Raw genomic sequence first — 5106 nt, 5'->3', positions numbered from 1 at the left:
ATAGTTCTACATCAGCCAAACCACTCCTGGGCATATACTTGAAAGATGCTCCACCATGCAACAAGAACATTTGCTCAACCATGTTCATAGCAGCCTTATTCATAACAGCCAGACTCTGGAAACAACCTAGATGGTCCTCAACCGAAGAATGGGTAAAGAAACTGTGGTACATCTACACAACAAAATACCATTCAGCTATTGAAAACAAGGATATCTTGAAATTTACAGGCAAATGGATGGAACTAGAAAAGATCATCCTGAGTAAGGTAACCCAGAAAGACACACATGGTATATACTGACTTATAAGCAGATAGTAGCGAAATAATACAGGATAACCAGACTACAATACATAGACCTTAGAAACTAAATAACAAGCAGGTCCCTAGAGGTCCTCCGAAAGACTCCACCCAGCAGGGGATCTAAGCAGATGCTGAGATACACAGCCAGACTTCTAGATGGAGCACAGGGAGTCTTATGAAAAAGTTGGGGAGTAGAGGAACCTGGACAGGGTCAGGAGCTCCACAGGGAGACCAGTGGAGCCAATAATTCTGGAAAGAGGAGGGGGATGCTGAAGAAACTGATTCACCAACCAAGGACCATGTATGGTGTGGACCTAGACCCTCTGGTCAGACATAGCTGATAAGCAGCACAGCCTCCTTGTGGGTCCCATAATATGGGGAGTAGGGACTACTACTGATATGGACTCTGGCTCCAACTCGTTGGTCACTTCCTCCTGGTGGGGCAGTCTTGCCAGGCCACAAATGAAGAAGATACAGGCAGTCCAGATGAGATTTGATAGTCTGAGGTCAGATGTTATGGGAGGGTGGCTCCCCTTTCTGAAGACTAGAGTAGGGGGGGAGAAGGGATAAGGGAGAGAGGTTGGGGTTGGGAAGTGATGAGGGAGGGAGCTACTATTGGGATGTAAAGTGAACAAATTTAAAAAAAGATTCACTATTTCACAAAGTTAATCCAATACAGTAATAAATTATTGCAGCACAGCCATGGGTTCTTTCTAAGTAACAGTGAAGGTTAGGTAATCACTCAATTTATAATGATGATGTACCATATAGCAAGTATTTGAGATGGGACCACTAGCCATTTAGGCTGCCATTAAACTCATGATAACTACCCTGACAAGGAGAGCATGCTGTTCTCCAATGCACCATGACCTAGCTAATGTTAGTCTTACTCCAACCTGAATTAAGCAAAATCAGTGTCAATGACCATGTTTGCAGTGGTTCATATAAAGGAATCATGAGTCTCTTAGTTGTTTCCACAGGAGCATCTGTTCACCCACACATATATATCATGTCATTAGTACCTCGTGTTCTTAATGAAAAAGGAAACACTGTACAGAAGCCTTATTCAGCCAACTATGGCACATTCATGTTTTTCCAGACGGCTCAAAAGATGATGTCATGTGGAACAATGAGGATTGGTTCAGGTTAGAGGCTACTCTTTCCAGTTTGTAGATCCAGTATTTTCCATGTCGATGGCTGTAGGGAAGGTGTTTATATTTCTAGAACCTTAGTCTCCTGATTTAGAAAGTGAGACTTTAGTGTGGATGAAACTCAGCTATAAATAATATATCAGAAAAGCAAGAAGATGGAAGCTTGGAACATGGGAGGCAGTCAGTATAACTAACGTTTTAATATAATGAATACAAACAACAGATGCAGCCCAAAGTTGGAAGTTGTAACTTACTATTCTACTTTGTGTTTTGAATAATGTCTTCAGAAACTATAACTTCAAATCAGGGCAGTGACAAAAGGCTCCATGGTGGTCTAGTGGAAACACTAGTGGAATAGTTATCAGTAAGCGACTTCTAGTGCCCACAATGTTATTTTATTACATAGCAGTCAGGCAGATTTAAATGTGACTTTTTAAACATCTACTATTTTCCAGTATGTGTTCACTTCATGTCAGACTTGCCTTAGTTGACTTTTAAAGCAGTTCAACAAAACAAGCAGGCAAGCAGGCAGGCAGTAAACAAACATCAAGCAAGCAAGCAAGAAAGAAAGAAAGGAAGGAAGCAAAGCAAAGCAAGCAAGAAAGCAAAACAAAGCAAGCAAGCAAGAAAGCAAAGCAAGCAAGCAGTTCATGTGTCTTCCATCCATTTCTGGAGTGTACCCTCTTATTGTTTTTAAAATTATCTCTTTTATCAGTAGGCTGGGTTAGCAATCAATCAAGACACAGACACTTGTTATATCTTAAAATAGCCTTAGTTAACCTGGGGCAGGGCAGATATCAATCCTCTAAACTACTTCCCATAGTGGGGCAGGCATGGGATGCCTGTCTCAATCCCATGCCATCTGCTTCCAATAACTTATTTTTTTTTTTAAATTAATTTATTCTTGTTACATCTCAATGTTTATCCCATCCATGTATCCTCCCATTCTTCCCTCCCCCCTATTTTAACATTATTCCCCACCCCTATGACTGTTCTGAGGGGGAGGGGATCCCCCTGCTTATGCTCATAGGGTATCAAGTCTCTTCTTGGCAACCTGCTGTCCTTCCTCTGAATGCCACCAGGTCTCCTCCTCCAGGGAAGATGGTCAAATGTGAGGCACCAGAGTACATGAGAAAGTCATATCCCACTCTCCACTCCACTGTGGAGAATGTTCTGACTGTTGGCTAGATTTGGGAAGGGGCTTAAAGTTTACCACCTGTATTGTCCTTGGCTGGTGCCTTAGTTTGAGCGGGACCCCTGGGCCCAAATCTACCTATCATAATGTTCTACTTGTAGATTTCTAGTACCCTCTGGATCCTTCTACTTTGCTATTCTCCCATGCTTCTCTCATTTAGAGTCCCAATAGGATGTCCTCCCCTCTGTCCCAGTTTCCTGGTAAGTGAAGGCTTTCGTGGGGCATGCCCCTTGGGCTAGTATGCAGATATAAGTGAGTATATACCATGTAAGTCTTTCTGCTTCTGGGTTAACTCACTCATTATGATCATTTCTAGCTCAATCAATTTATCCACAAATTTTGAGAATTCCTTGTTTTTAATAGCTGAGTAGTATTCCATAGTGTATATGTACCACAGTTTCTTTATCCATTCTTCTACTGAGGGACACTTAGGCTGTTTCCATGTTCTGGCTATTATGAATAAGGCTGCTATGAACACGGTTGAGCAAATTTTCTTGTTGTGTGCTGGAGCATCTTCTGGGTATATTCCAAGGAGTGGAATAGCTGGGTCTTGAGGAAGCCCTATTCCCGTTTTTCTGAGATAGCACGAGATAGATTTCCAAAGTGGCTGTACTAGTTTGCATTCCCACCAGCAATGAAGGAGTGTTCCTCTCTCCCCACATCCTTGCCAGCATGTGGTGTCGCTTGAATTTTTGATCTTAGCCATTCTGATGGGTGTAAGATGGAATCTCAGAGTTGTTTTGATTTGCATTTCCCTGATGACTAAGGAGGTTGAGCATTTCTTTAAGTGTTTCTCAGCCATTTGATATTCTTCTGTTGATAATTCTCTGTTTAGTTCCAAGCCCCATTTCTCAATTGGGTTATTTGGTTTGGTGGTGTTTAATTTCTTGAGTTCTTTATATATCTTGGATATTAGACCTCTGTCAGATGTAGGTTTGGTGAAGATCTTTTATCAGTCTGTAGGCTGTCTCTTTGTTCTCTTGACAGTGTCTCCTGTCTTACAGAAGCTTCTCAGCCTCATCAGGTCCCATTTATTAATGGTTGACATTAAGGCCTGGGCTGTTGGTGTTCTGTTCAGGAAGTTGTCTCCTGTGCCAATATGTTCCAGGCTCTTCCCCACTTTTTCCTCTAAGTGACTTAGTGTCTCTGATTTTATGTTGAGGTCTTTAATCCACTTGGATTTGAGTTTTGTGCAAGGTGACAAAAAATATGGAACGCTTCACGAATTTGCATGTCATCCTTGCACAGGGGCCATGCTAATCTCTGTATCGTTCCAATTTTAGTATATGTGTTGCCAAAGCGAGCACCCAATAACTTCTATCAAGCTACCTCCCATCCATAAGCCCAAATACTTGCTAATGTTCTTCATCTGGGCTGGATTCTCCATCCATGCCGCAGTGTGCTTGTCCTCCATCTAACCCATGCTGCGTTCCTTGCTTCACTTCAGGTCTCTCTCCTTTGTTCTCATGGTGGTGGTTTCTCCTTTCTTCTTTCCAGGATTCCTCTCTCTCCTAGCCCCACCTATCTCCTTTGCCTTGCCCACTTGGGATGGCTTGTTATTAAACAAAAGGTGGGTTACACAGACAACAAACAGTAATTAGCATAAAAATACATCAGGCTATCACCCAATACCCTCTTTCCACCTGAAGACATCCTAAAGGACTTCCTAGCCCATTCTCCTCTCTACAGTGTCCCCAGTTTTCTCACAATCACTTTTTGCTTTAGATTAAAGTCTCTTTGGAGAAAACATTTCTTTCTGCCATTCTAACATAGATTGTAGTTATAACCTCTGGTCATAGCCTTTGTTTCTTCATAGCATTTGTCATAGTTAATAATATATTTAATTTCATCTTGTCTACTATATGTAGTCCTCATGAGAGCAGAAGTCATATGTGTTCTGCCTTTTCTGTATCCTTGATGCCTTTCTTGCACAGGACCTGGGTAATTTTCAATAAGAATCAGTAAGTGAAGCCCATAATGGTATCCTGGCCTTTAAACCCATCACTCTAGCCTCTAAAGTAGTCGACTAAGTTGGAGGACCATATAGAAGGTGTAGTGAAACCCTGTCTTAAAAAATAAAGATAAACAAAACTCCAAAGATATTCACTTATTCTTTTGTAAATAATAGATAATTTGTCAAGAATTATTCCAGCATATGAAATAAGTACATATTATACAAATAACAATCTAATATAGCTTTTTAAACAAAACTAGTTCTTATTAGTAATAAACTAGTCTGCCTCAATATACAATTTCAAAGAATATATTTTATAAATACACTTCTATATGATTATGTTAAAATTATATAAAATATAGACAATTTGTGCTATGTAAAAGCTTTAGATGAGAGGTATACTTGAAAGAATATGTGGATTTCTGGTGGAAATGTTGTCAGTCTTCCAATTATGGGCTTGACTTTGTTACAACTGAGAGAAGTGATTCCTCTAATAAAACAAAAGGA

The 5106-nt window shown here is 40.6% G+C and overlaps 1 non-coding gene across 1 annotated transcript; it reads right to left on the bottom strand.

Annotated features, from left to right (window-relative positions):
* Positions 1–3848: 3848 nt before the first annotated feature.
* LOC127208198 (U6 spliceosomal RNA) lies at positions 3849–3952 on the bottom strand. Its single transcript, XR_007833078.1, has one exon. It is a non-coding gene; the product is annotated as a U6 spliceosomal RNA (small nuclear RNA).
* Between the last annotated feature and the right edge of the window lie 1154 nt (positions 3953–5106).

This window comes from Acomys russatus, chromosome 2 (assembly GCF_903995435.1).
Source record: "Acomys russatus chromosome 2, mAcoRus1.1, whole genome shotgun sequence".
Lineage (NCBI taxonomy): Eukaryota > Metazoa > Chordata > Mammalia > Rodentia > Muridae > Acomys > Acomys russatus.
Note: the sequence above shows the minus strand (reverse complement) of the source record. Positions and strands in the feature narration are given on the sequence as shown.